Source organism: Anas acuta, chromosome 12 (assembly GCF_963932015.1).
Source record: "Anas acuta chromosome 12, bAnaAcu1.1, whole genome shotgun sequence".
Lineage (NCBI taxonomy): Eukaryota > Metazoa > Chordata > Aves > Anseriformes > Anatidae > Anas > Anas acuta.
This window is the reverse complement of record NC_088990.1, coordinates 16981762-16996591: the sequence shown is the minus strand read 5'-3', so window position 1 is coordinate 16996591 and position 14830 is coordinate 16981762. Positions and strand designations below refer to the sequence as shown.

Genomic DNA, 14830 nt, shown 5'->3' with positions numbered 1-14830 from the left:
GGGAAATCCAACAGTGACCATATTCCCAATGTCTTTACTGTACCTAGCCCAAAATACCCATGCACAGCATGCATATTGTTGCTTGTAAAATAGTGTTATGCTGGAGGACAACAATTCAACCATTTTTGCTTCAGTCTTTTTAAATTATATATGATTTAATTAAAGATCTAATGGGTTGTGACATTAATCTTGAAAGTAAAGGGAGAAACAATAATAACAGGCACTCACTTTATACATTGTGAGATAGTCATAATATGTATGGCAAGTAGGACCGGTTTCTTCAATATTTCTTTAGATTTCTTTTCTTAATATTTGTTACCATTGGTTATGTAGAATTAATGTAGTATTTGTTGAACACATATTATTAAGTAAATAATATAAAAGTAAAAATAAAATATCGAACCTGAGGCCAAAAAAAAACAAAATCAGATGTCAGAAAATTTGAATTCTTCTTCAATTCCTTGAAATAATCCAGAAAAATGCCTGTTGTTCAAGACTGAGGCTGAACCAAGATTGCCATTTTAACTGCCTCTTTCACCTTTTGAAAACACTAGCTAATCTTCACAAACATTGTATTTTAGGTCCTCATGCGTGGTTTCTAGGCAAAAAAACAAATATGTAAAAGGTAAAATGAATCACAGAAATGAGATCATAAATCTCTCTAAATTGGCAGGGAGATTCTTGGGATGTAACTCTGTGTGGAAACTCTTGCAAACCTATCTCAAAGTTCATTTCACGTTGACAGGCTGTGTAATTTTGGCCAAATCCCTGGCATGTATTTTTTATTTTTTTAACTGTGCTTAGTAACTACAGTTTTTTTAGAAGAATGATCTCTTACAATGACAATTAATTTTGCTCTCCTTTTACGTAACTTCTTTTCTACAACCTGAATATTCCAAAGCAAAGACGTAGAAGGGAATGCACATGTCAGAGGAAGGGAGAGGGATCCAGATTATATGTTAAAGACCATTTTCATAAAAACAATCTTCCCTAACTTCTCCATAAGCCTGATCAACATTCATCTGACTCCTGGTAACGAACGAAAGAAATAGAAGAAGCAATGGTTAACAGCCTAAAAAGCCAGGTGGTTACCTGGTACCTCTGTAAGCACCAACTCGAAATACAGGTGAATCCTGTGGCATAACAAGCAAGAGAAATGGGCTTGTGGAACTTTAGTATGAGGCAATAACTGTGGTCCTGCCTGCAAAATGAGCAGCGAGAGCACCAACGGATTTTCAACAAAATGCTATTCTAAATACTTTTCTACCAAGTACAGGTAGCTGAAGTGGTGCCTTAGACGCACAGTTCATGCGCTGTCCTTGCTTCGGGGACTCCAGTATAATTCCTGCTGTGACTGGGAGTCAAAATGCTCTAGCCAGTCATATTTAATGGAGAGAAGTACCATAAGCTCAATTTCAGTCTCCAAGTTTATTTATTTAGTAAAAGTCAGAACAATTTGATATTTCAAAGTACAGGAGTGCATTTTGGAGCAATTAGCAATATTAGTCTCCACAAATTTCTTCACTGATAACTAACTTAAACTGATAACTAACTTAAAAGAAAATGAGATTTTCGTGAAGTCATGAAAGGAGAATAAGAAAGTTGTTTTCAGAACACGAGGTGTCTGAAATCAAAGGAAGTCTTCCAACTCTCCACCTAGTTTAGTTTGAGTTTCTTCAAAAACACAGGCTTGCAACAGCGTTCAATTGCAGTTTACATGAAGAGGTAATGACGGCTCTCAGAGGCCCTTACACCTTTTGGATGAAAACCCAAGACCCACCAGCCTCGCTCAGAGTTGTAATACCTACTGCTTGAAAAACTCATAGGAAGCAAATCTTTCTGTATAGCTAATGGAAGGCACAGGTACAATGTATTTCAGCTGTATAAGCAGCTATTTCTAAGGCACACAGCTGGGAGACATCTCTCTCATAAAGCAAAACCATGTATATGCTATGATTATTGTGCAGGTAGAAGATAGCTGCCTTTTATAATGAGGAAACACTGTTTTCTAGCCAACTGTTTAAGAAGAACTGTCTGGCAGAACACAAGTCATCATATTTTCAAGCAATTGACCATGAGAATTAAGCTTTCAAACTGTTCAATACACATCGCAAACACACGCCCAAACATCAACATCCCCTACATTGAAAAAAAGGGAACAAATTTAGAAGACTGTACTTCAGGGAATAATTTTTTGGTGGTCTGAGCATCAGGCACCGTTCAGCAGCATACAGCAGTAAAGACCAAGCGTCCCTCCTTGTGACGACACCCTATGAGACCTTTCATTGACTAGGATATAGAAGCGTTCATCATTAACCTACCCCAATTAACTTTCTGCATGACTCCAATGCAAATGAAAAGCCTGAAGTGAAAGCACCCATTCTCTGATTAGGGCTGCTCCGTACTAACAGGACGACGGGAAGAGCCAGCAGTGCTCTAACACACACAAGCACTTCCAACAGCCAAAACCCTGAACTTCAGAGCCGTGATTTTCAAAGAAGAAATTCAATAGCAGCTGAATGCTCAAATCTACCACTGTCCTCACAAAAAAATATAAAAAATATTTTGTGTGCCTGTCTGTCAAGACAGTAGCTGAACACATGCAATGTCAAAACACTAACTTTCGCTGTGTTCCTCCTCCTCTTCTGCTGCTTTGGGGACTCCACAGGTGTTTGGGGCACCAGGCATCGCACACAACAGGGGGAAGAGTACACGACAGAGACCTGAAACCTTTGCTTGCTTATTCAAAAAAAAATCTTTTCTTTGGAGTACCAGTGGAGGAAACATCACCGTGCAGAAGTAATGACTCCAAATAACAATGCTTTTAGGAATACTTATACTTTGCTCCAAAGCAGACGAGTGATAAAGCTGGATCTGTAGAGGGACACGCCAGTCATCACACCAAACCCCTTTTCAAGCTCACTAGGCAACCCCGAGTGGAGTCCTTGCTAGTCCCTGGAAGGGATCGCTATAGATCACCTGAGTGACCACAATGAGCAGAGCCTTGTGAAGGCTGACTAAATATTTCTCTTCTGCGTAGCTATTCAAGACCCTTATTGCCAGAGATGCTTAATTTTCTGCCATAAAACCTCATGCAGCAGAACAGAAACTGACTGGAACACGCATCTGTAAGCATAACACAGGCATCCGCTGAAATTACCACTGAGATCCTTGGGGCTCACTTCCACATCTCGGTTACAACTCCAAGAGCTTCTGCAGCATTACTCTCTGCATACGGAGCTATAAAATGGGATAGAAGTCATCCCGGGAGATTTCAGAGATTTCAGAGATTTCCCTGCCTCGCATGTAACGCTGTGGTGTGGGTTAGGCATTCTGAAGAAAGGCTGGACTTCCCTCCAGAGTCGAGCAGGACTTCACCACACAACTCCTTTACTACAGAAGAACAAATTAAAAAAATATACACGTTTGGTTTTGTTTTTTTTTCAGTATGGGTAAAAGTAACATAATTCAGCCAGTCTACTTGCAGACAAAGAAAATATGGATATCAAGGCTACAGCCAAACGAGTATCTCGCTCCAACGCATTCCAGCTGCAAGGGCAAAGGCAGAGGTGCTGGTATTCTGACAAGTACACCGCTGTGACTCGATGCAGCGCTGCACTGCAGAGCCCTGGCTTCCTGTACTCCCTCTGATGGAGATTAATGTGGGCGCACATCCCAAAATAACTCATCAAATCCTTTTCTACACAAGTTTTCAAGGACAAGTGTTTTAACATACATTTCAATACTGCCATAACCGAAGGGAAAAACAACACTGGCTATCTACTGACGTACATTTTGTACTAACCCATGTCCAAAAAAGTGACGAGGGCTTTTGTAATAAACACTGAACACGAAGAATGTCATTTTCCTTTTGGTCCTCTCCTGCAGTCAACAAACCTGACTGCTTTATGTTGGCCAAAAAATGAGATTCCTTTTTTCCTTCATGCAATTCCCACCTGAATCGAGTGCCCCTTGAAGTGACCAGCACTGCTCAGGCAGCAGTACTGCCGCAGCCCAGCTGCCATGGAAGAAGCAGGCAATGCCTTTTAGCCACGGCACTGCCTGGGGGGTGCCACAGGAGTACCATCTTCTCAGGAGCTCAAAGAGTCAGAGAGTGTCTTATAAGATTTGGGAGAATCTAGATACTGAATAGGTGCAGAATATGAGAGCAATTAGCGACTAGATTTCAACTAGCTACTGGCCAGATGCAAGCTTTGCAGGCACCTACACGGGGATATGTTTTAGGGACCACTGAAAAACAAGTGACACATGTCCAGAGCAAATAGTGCTGTGATGCTACAGAATTCAGAGAAATTCTGCACATTCCTTTGCTGAATAAAACACAGGTCAACTGCTCAGGTCTGTTCTGAAGGAGATTCCATATACCTAGTAGCAAGGCTTGTGTGCCAAGCTTTATTTCTAAGAGTCAATACAGATAACAACTGCTAGATCATGGAGAGAAACACAGCTCACCATCTTGCATAGGACACTTCAGAGACTGTGCTCTTGAAACATCTTAAATAACATTTTATAATTAGTTCATCTCACGTTAATTTGCTATTATACAACGCTACAAGAATGACGAGATTCTAACCTCACATTAAAACCCACTCAGATCTGAAGCTCCCCACATACAGGTATGGAAATGCAACAGTGGAATTCAAAGATTTATTGCTTTTCTCTATGTTCCTACATAATGACGAATAACAGGTCTAAAGAGAGGTCTTAAGAGACCACTGTGAAACGAGGTATTTCTTTCAACATTTTGAAACAATATCTGAGAATTTAAGGCCAACATGAAATTGTAAACTATCAATGGATCTCTGAAAGTCAACTACAATAACGGCAGTAAGAAGTCTTGTAAATCTTCTGCAAATTACCGAAAGGGTTGTTAGACATTGGAACAGGCTGCCCAGGGAAGTGGTGGAGTCACCATCCCTGGAAGTCTTTAAAAGACATTTAGATGTAGAGCTTAGGGATATGGTTTAGTGGGGACTGTTAGCGTTAGGTCAGAGGTTGGGCTCGATGATCTTGAGGTCTCTTCCAACCTAGAAATTCTGTGATTCTGTGAAATATTAAATTCTGCATGTAAATAAACAATACAGGTGTAACTCAGAAACCACTGAAGAACTGTCCCACAGACTTTTATTTAGCTTTCGCCCACAATAAAATCAAGATGAGGGCCACAGCATAAAACCAACAGACATCAATAACTTTATTTGAAACACATTCAGAGGATAATGTCTTAGAAGAAGTCCACTGTTGCAAAAACAAGGTAGGCAACCAAGAAAGTAGCATCAAATTGCAATCGTGTTATGCTTTTACCATTTAAAGAGGCACATTTGCAGAGGTGCAGCTCTTCTTTATGTGAAGATGTTAGTGAAGATGAAAAGGAAAACACCCAGTAGCCAAACTTTAACAAGAATTAGGGATGACAAACAGCAATATCATTGTATCTTTAAGAAACGGAAATGAAGACACGACACAACTAATAACAGCAGAAGCTATGTAAAATCCATATGTTCAGAAACAAAGAAAAAATTATGTTCTCAATTATATCCCTTGAGATTGAATTCCCTGAATATAAAATTCTCCTCAAGCACGTTTGGTGCAGGCTTCTACAAAATTCCTAATGCTTGTACCAATCATACCTCCACGTGGTGAATCCTCCTGCCTCCTGCATTTGAGAAGTGAATTGCAAGATCCTTTGAGGGTGGGGAGAGGGACCTGTTTATTCTTGCCCTGTCCATCTGAAAGGGATTTTAGACATCCTACAAATCTTGTCTTGCTGCTATGCCTCATGCTCTGGTGGTCCACACGACAGTTAGTATTTCAGTCCATTTAACGTAACCTGCATGAACTGTTACACTCCTACAGGAGGTATCAGGCCGTGACAGACAACCCCAAGACAATCATACGTTCAAATAATCTCAGGTTATCAATCACTGCGCAGCAAAGCTGAAATATCTTACTAGGTGCAGATTAAAAAGCGGACTATTACTAAAGAAATAGTTCAGCAGATGCCACACAGTGGTCTGTGAAGAATGAGTTTGGGGTTGACAGATAAAAGATACTAACCTCACAAAATCAGCAACAACCACTGTCACCCTTGCTAACAGCAATAACTCATAAAAATAGTAAGTCAGGAAAATGGTATTCCTCTGACTTGCAGCCATCCTTTCCACATCAGGTTGCAGTCTTGACTTTTTCCCAGCCTATCAATAAACCTGCTACTATTTTTCAAGAGGGGTTTGTTTGACTGTAGGTCTAAGACTGAACTGCATAATCTGACTATGAAAGAAATAAACTGACTTTGTTATTTCCAAAATCATTCACTGGATCTGAAGCATGAGTACCCACTCTAACATCTGTAAAAGAAATACAGGTTGAAGAGAAAAATCAATAAGAAGCATGGACTTGCAAAGAGAGGCTGATGGAAATCTCTCTTTTAACAAACCAGCTGCATGGTTCAGTCAGAGCACAGCAGAAGTGTTACCGTAACCTGCCTCCCCACTTGGCAGCCATACACAACTTCATTTAGGTGAAGCAACCCCACTCTGAAACACAGCAGTTTGAGCAAAATTGCTACACTTAGTTTTAAGGGACCCTACAATGCTCAACTCAAGAGCACACCTCGACTGGGAGGATACCAAGAGGGGGAAAGCAGAAGTACCACTTGTGCAAGCACAGGAGTTACCACTGACAGCATACACAGCCCTCTGGCAGTCTGTAAAGCCGGTGAAGTATTTCTTTATGCCTACATACAACGAGTGTTTTAATGCATAAGCACCTTTGCTCACTATCTCCATTGATCAGGTGTAGCTTAAAACCAACACTTACTATTTGTAGTTTCAGATTCAGTAGTGATGCAAGTCACAACAAAATCCACTCTTTTACCTCTCTTTTCTGACCACAATAAACACAGTTTCTGAAACTCATCTACAACACAGAAGCCTCTGCCATCACCATACCATGCTTCAGGAACTTTTGTAACCCTCTTAGCCCAGGCAAACCTATTCAAGTGGCTGGGACTTTGCCTAAGTAAAATAGGAATGAAGAATTCTGAACAGAGCCTTCATTGTGTCAGGTAAAAAGAAATCAAAGGTCATCTCTTGGCAGTAGGGCCTGAACTTATTTGTGCTGCAGGGCAGGTTAGTAGAGTGCACTGACCTTCATCTGACATCACTCGAAGCTTCAGGAAAAATATCCAAGTGCCTACAAAACTCAAAAACAGGGATGCAAAATGTGAGAGACAGATTTCTTGGCTTTTCTTGAAAACAAGCACAGCCAATTGCAAACTGCTGGGAAAGAAAACAGAGTAACTCCTTCAAGAGCGTGGACTTCAGATGCTGCTTTAAATATTGCCTATGCAGAGAGTTTAACAGGCAGAGCATGAAAGATCAGCGAGGATTTCAAAAAAAAAAAAAAAAAGTGCCTGAGTTTTATATTATTTTTTAAGTCACCAGTTAGCATTCACTGCTGCTTAGCATATTGCTTGAAGTCAGAAAAAGTCAGGTTTTATACAGTGACCTGAGATCTTCTAATGGAGTCGCCGCTGCTGGAGATAGAGAGAAAACTTGCTGAAAGGAATGCAACCCAAGTGCAATCTCTCTCCAGGCGGTACTTGACACAGGGGTTCCTGGTTAAGCGTAAAATCTGCATGGTCTGAGTAAATGGGAATTCTGAAAAGGCCTTGTAACCTAACTTCAGAAAAAAGGCAAATCAAAAAGCAGAAACACACCAACCAACCCCATCTTTCTCAACCTGCAATTGCCAGCAAGAGACATTTGGAAACTGTTTCTCCCCCTCTTCCATTTCAAAGCAACAGAGACAAATCACAATTTAATCACAAGCAGCATGGTTCAAAAGAAGTCAGCTCATTTTCTGGCCAATTCTAACAGTATTAAAGCAGCAAAGATATTTCAGACCTTTCATCATTCAAAAACTGCACAGTTTTGTTGTTTTGTTGTTATTGTTGTTGTTACAATTTATTATTAATAATTATAATTATTTATTATAATGAAGTTTCAAACACGCTTACATGTTACACATTCACTCCGGTGTAATGACTTTGGCCAGCAACAAATACAAGAAACTTTACAATGACAATTACAGCAGCATTGGCAGTGCCTAAGTAATAAATCTGAGCTTGAGTATTAAAAATTTTAAACATTCTTCCGAGAAGTGACCAAAGTACTTCAAACTTCTTAATGCCAATGCGAGTAAAAGCCTGAACTGTAAGTAGGAGGGAAAAAAAAAAAGAAGAAAAAGAAAAAAGAAAGTCTTCAAGTCTTCTGCTGTGTAATATTGTGTTAATTTGTACAAATGATATCTGAAGTACAAGAATATAGGAAATTACATTTTTAATGTCTGTTTTTCACACCAAAAATCAAAACAGACATCCAGTCTTAACCCCTGCGTTTCAACACATGAACAGTATTTTCTGGGCTGTCAAAGCTGAACAATACCAGCAGTTAATGGTTAACACACTATTCTTTCAAATCCTCATTCTTCTGCTGTTCTAGTTAAGCGTTTAAATTCCACACACCAGTCCTGAAGATCTGCAAGGTGATGTGCCCGCTGTTCCGCATTCACTTCCCTAGTGGATGTAGCTTCACGGAACTATAGGAACATGGGACAGAGCCTTCACTGCTGCCAGATTAAGTTACTGCAGCCACTCCATGTAATTTATCATCCTTTTGGTCAGCTTGTGTCCTGGGATGTCATTTTGTTGTAATTAAGCAGGGTGGGATTGGACAGGCTCTTGCTTCCCTTTGCCAATCTGATAAGCAAAATCATTTCTTCTTTTTACTTTCGTAGAAACTACATTAACCAAACAAAATCCAAGCATAACATACAACCAACTACTAGAAGCATGACCTTACCAAACCAGGACTAGAGCAATCACCTTTACCATGGGAAGAAAAACTCAGAACATCTGTAAACTTTCCAAGTCAACATTTACTCAAAGACTGCGGTCAACAGTTTTGCTGAATTTGCCATCTAGAGAGAGAGTTTTCCTTCCACGCACTTCTCGCCAGCTAATCCAAATGCAGTCACAGGGGAATCTGCCTGATTCAGGATTTCAGATTGCAGTCATACCGTACTTGAGAATCTAAGTGACGTCTTGCTCCTGGGGGAGCAGTATTCTTCCATGCTCACACAGATCCAAGTGCTGATCCAGCAGGGCCTGGCACAACACATGTTTTTTCATGAGGATGTGGCTTTCATGAAGAAGAGCTTTTAAAAAGGGCTTCTTTATCTGGCCTCTTCCCAAAACAAGAACAGAGATATCACGGTTCAGCATGGACATCATGACCCACAGAGGAAGTAACTGGCAGGAAACCACTTCACTTCTGCGCAGGGCTCCAGGCAGCATCCTCCAGGCTCACAGCACCCTTACTTCCAGCCAGTCTGCTCCCGTATCTCATACCAGGCCACGCAGTCAAAAAAGACAGCAAGGTCCTAGCAAGCAAGGTCCAAGGTGTCAGCACACCCAGCAGCAGCCCTTCCAGCTATACTGACACGGACAAATTTGGCAAGATGCTGCTCACGGCCAGGTTTCTCTGTTCAACTTCATCTCTGTGCAGCAGAGGTCAATACAACCCCTCGGAGATGCAATAGGAAAGTTCAGAAGTTGAAAGTCCCGTCACCACAACAGCCATGCCTTTGAATTTAACACAAAGGGAATATTCTTTCCTTATTTACTGCAGTATTTTAAGAAGTCTGGGTTTAGTAAAAAAGCACTAATTAAGTAATCAAAGTGAAATGAACAATATGCAGTAAAAAACATAGCTTTCTGAAGAACTGTATTGCTCTCTACACTTAATCACAGACATATAAAATGCAAGACACAGCAGTCTTACAAGAAAGTCTTACAAGGGAAACAGGATCACAGAATTAGTGAATAAGCCTTTTGCTGCTCCTCTGTAAAGGACTGAACTTCTACCAAGTCCTGTTTAAATATGATTATTTTGTATCCAGAGAGTCCCCTGAAGGCCCCAGTTCGGGGAACTGACTGTATGACAAGCACTACTCCCATTAAAAGAACAAGTTACTAGCTCTTGTGCTGGCAAAGAAAAGACTGCAAATGTAAACTCTGGAGAGCTCAGAAAACATGAAGTCAGATATATTCATTTTAGAGCATCAGGATTTGTAAACCAACCTCATGATTCTGGGGCAAACCAATCTCTACTTTCCCAAACGCTACGTGAGGCAGTACTGCCCACTAACAGGCTGCCAGCCTCCGGGACCCAGCTACCCGTTACCACCTCACCAGCAAAATGAATTTCCAGAGCTCTGAAGCCATTTCTTCCTCCAAATCAGACGAAGCCATTGGATGGATCTGTGCTGATAAAGCCTTTCTCTCTGCTCCTTTTATAAATAAGTTGTACCTTGTCAATTTGTTTCAGTGTTCCTCAAAATTCACAATTATTATGTTGTAGGACATTTGCTGTTCCTGGTGAAACAAACTATCATATTGATTTCTGTTTCACAGACGGTTCTGCTGAAGTGATGATATGGAAAAACATTTGAGGGAAGAAGAGCTCCACACATTAGGCAGGGCTAACCTCCAAGACTGCAGTCATACCGACACTTGAAAATATCCACGCTTCACACTGATCGATTCGTGCAAGTTGGGAACAGGAGCTGAATCCCAAGAAGACAGTTGCATTCGTGCATTCTGCCAATTCATTTCTTACCAGCTACAGAGGTAATCAGAGAATAAGAGTTTATCACAGTTCAGACACAGCACTACACCCACTGGAGAAACAGAGGGCTACTTGCTTGTAGGACCTGGAGATGGGGACTTAGTTCCTTACATGTGAATGCAAGTGTATCAACAGATGGGCCTTAAAGATGTACTGAAATGATCCTTTAAAGTGCCACTGCAATTTTAAAACATTCTTTCCAATGGCAAGAGCACACCACATGGGAATGCCTTGACCCAAAAGCCATTGAAAATACTGATAACCTTTTCCTTGACTTTATTGGCCCTTGGATCAGAGCTTTAAAGAAAACAGATAGCGGATCTTATACTTACTGAGAAAAGAATCCACAGAACCAATGGAAAAAAGTCCCTTTTTAAACCAATTTTTCCATATAAGGAGTATGGAATCTTCCTGTGAAGGGAAATTCCAAAACCAGGACCAAAATAAATACTGAAGTGGGATGCCAAGAAGTAGCAGTACAGGACTGATGTGAAATAGCCCATGAGCAAGTCCTTGAGCTGCAATTTGAAGAAACACAGCAATAAACCTAGGAGGCACATGCTACATCATTTGTTTTTGTTCCTATCCAATAGATGTTTTTATTCCAGTGCTTTTTTTCTTTTTTTTTTTTTTCCTGTTGTTTGTGTGTTTTTTTCTGTGGTTGTTTTGCTTTGTTTTTAAAAAGCTTAAAGCAATCTGCATGAGAATTTTACCTTCAGGAAATCTAACAGTTGGCCGATACCCTGTGATCAGCTTACCTTGTTCAGAGAGAGAGGAAAAGGAGAAAGATGCTGGTAAGACTTGATCAGCAGCCCAGCAGGTCACAGAAACCCACCTTCTGGCGATTCGCAAACACATCACCCGATCAACAGGAAAAGCTACTTCTCCTGCACAAGGATCAGATCCAGCTCCTATTAGACCTGGAATATTTCTAGTGCAAGCACAGTCCCTGCCAAGCAGCCCCGCATCTGCCCTTTGGTACTGCCATTTGGAAGAACATCGCGGATGTCAGGAGATGGTGTTGACAAGCACTGATTGCTTAACAGCAACCAAAGCTCCGAACACTGACCCAGCTCTAGGAATGCCCTAACCCTGCAGGGAGAAGCTACACAAATGAGATGTGTGACATGACACTCACAAGTCCCCAAGAGAAAACTGGGTGGGACAGCACATTCCACTAGGAGACAACCGAGTTGTTTTAAATTACAGGATTTATATCTGCTATTGCCAACTAACACAAAGAACACAACAACACAATCAGGCAACTCTGAAGCATGCAGTTTCAGCTACAGTCCCTTTATACAGGCTAAGACATGAGGCCAAATTCAGCGCCCATCAAATCGCTCTGCTAAGCAATTTTTTGTCTTTGTTATTTACATCTGCTTACCACCTCCCTAACTAATCTTTTAAATTAAAGACATGCATTCTCCCTAAAAATGTAATGCACGTAAACTGAATTTTCTAGTGCAATGTACTATTCTGAACGCAACAGGAGTTACTTAAATGCAAAGCACACAATAACCAACTCCTACGTAACCTCATACAGCTTAGCAATGCACGATCATGTCCTCTGGTCACGCATTTAAACCACAGAAATTCATAACCAAATTAACTTTCTTATTAACCTGTCTCATCCTCCAAACTGCATTATCACCACATTATGCTGATTTCTAAGCTGAAATGAAGCGATGAGTGAATTGTGTATGCGCCTGGTTAAGAGAACAAGATTCTTCACTGAGTATGTTCTCCAGCTAGGTAAGGGAGAGGAGAGCACAGCACCGTGATCGTGGGAAGCGTTTCACAACTAAGCGTTACAAAATTCTTTGCCTGTCTACAGAGACAGAAGTGACATTGTCAGGTCCAGGACACTGACTACACCAAAGTTGGTCTGATCCAGTAAGTCTTCTCCTCTTATTTTTTTCCTACTTGGAAAAAAACTAAAGCCTGCTACAATTGAAGCCTGTTACCATAATACAGCACTACAGGGGACAAAGTTAATATTTTTATGCATGGTTGACTTTCAAGTTTTCTGAATTTTTAAGTGCTTAACCATCAAGCCTGAATGTTCTCTAAGGGAATAACTCCGAGTCCATAGGAGTCTCTACATGGACTGCACTTAACTTTAGATCATAAACCAATTCAAAAAAAAAAAAAAAAAGAAAAACTAACACCAACTGTCTGGCTGAAGTTTCCTCATGTCTGTTTTCAACAACTGTCTCTGTCAATGCTCTGTCAATATATCACACATCTGATATAACATCACAGACTGCCACGCTGAAAACCTGTTTTTCTGCTGTCCTTGCACAGAATCACAACTCTCAGGCCAACCTAAGTCTTCCAGATGATTTAGTTCATTTTTGTTTAGTTTTCAGGCCTAGTTTAACGGAGGTTTGCCTAGCACAGTTATTCATGTTATTCTACAGCAAGAGCAAAGGTTTTGAACTGCAGTCATAAAACTCATCATTACATACCAGCAACCTAATTAATTTCTGCAATTAAATCTGCTAGAGCTCTGAAAGAACCTGTTGTATGGAGTGTGAAAGGAAAAAAATCCTGCACCACGCAACACCTCTTAGTCCAAGTGCTTCCAAGAGTCAGAGTCATGAAACAGAAGTAACACCCTGGGTCCCAATGGAACTGTTCCAGGTTAGAGTGACCAGGGATTAGCCCTGCTCCAAAACAAAACCTGACAAGCTCTCTTTGGGACAGGGTTAGGACAAATAACCTAAGCTTCTTTCCTACACTCACTTCAAAGGCCTCTCTATATATAACTCAAAACAGCTGATCTCCTACTTCTAGCATTACTAAATATTCTCATTTTCTAGCACTTTTCTCCTCAAAAGGCACTCTCTCTTCCTAGCCTACCTAGATCTGCTGTCCCACCAGAATCCTTGGGAGAGAAGTGACGGAAGAGAAACCAAGAATCACAACCATCTAATGAGCTTGAGCAATACTAAGCTTCATTTTAAATCCCTGATAATATTGAATGGGTGGAAATTGCATCAACCAGTAGATTACTTCCAGTCATTTGCCAGAAAGAAGTCCGATTTGGCAAGCTGCAGCTGGATAGACCGGGTTGTTAGAGTGCGTTGGCAGCTCCACAAACAGCACTGAACTCAGATAAATTTTGGGCCATTTTCAGGTCTTGGTCCTCTTAGCACAGAACAGGAAAGGATGACAGAAGAAACAAGCACAGCATATTGACAGAGCATTAAGCACCCCTTAGGAGACTATTTCATCCATGGCATTAGACCCTTGTATTAAGCTACTAACCACGAGTTACTTACATAGTAGTTTCTGATTAAAAATAAATAAATCACACTGATTTATCAACTGATGGCCACACAGTGAGTTGCAAATATTTCTACTGCTTGTGTTGGCTCTTCACATAACTGATGCGCCTACTCAGATTTGTCACGTCTGCTAGCAGAAGTCAGCGTGCTGCTGCGTAACCCGCGCTGCGCTGGCGTCTCCAGGATCACTTAGTGCTGCTGATCCCTTGATCGAAAGGAAAAACAAATGGAAGAATGAAAACAGACAGAAAAAGGTGCTGTCGCTGGTAGGAGATACGGAAAAACTCCCGCACAAGAAGTGACTAAACAGCTAAGAATGCTTTATTTTGAGACTAAGGTGGAGGAATAAGAACGCAGTCCTGAAGAGGGCACAAAGACAGCAGCAGAGCAGGAGCACAGTTTGCGTTATGAGGAGTGCACAGCACGAGGCAGCAGGTTTGGGATAAGTCCATCAGTTTTCCCCACACGTTAACCTGCGGCGCGCTGCTGCCAGCTCCCCGCCACAGCGCCGAGGGGGCAGAAAGGAGAGGAATTAACGGGAAGCCCACCGCGGGCTGCTACGCACAGGAGCGCGGACACTGACAGATGAAGACCCAAAGCCGTAAGGGAATTTATTCCTCGATCACCTCCCCGAGCTCCGTGCCCCCCCCAGCCCCTTCCTCGCGGCGTGAATTGGGGGCAGAGCCCGGCAAGGCGCCCCACGCTGCGCTGGGACACACGGACAGAGCTGGCCCACGGCAGAAACCCCCCGCGGCGGGGAAGGGGCTTTCTCTCCTCTCTCCTCCGGCGCTGCCTCGGGGAGCAGCAACCCCGAGTGCGGCCGCC

The 14830-nt window shown here is 41.6% G+C and overlaps 1 protein-coding gene across 3 annotated transcripts in view; it reads right to left on the bottom strand.

Moving 5' to 3' along the window:
- The window catches only part of THSD4 (thrombospondin type 1 domain containing 4), a 299631-nt gene that overhangs the window by 271874 nt on the left and 12927 nt on the right, over nucleotides 1-14830 (bottom strand). The gene's annotated exons all lie outside the window — the stretch shown is intronic.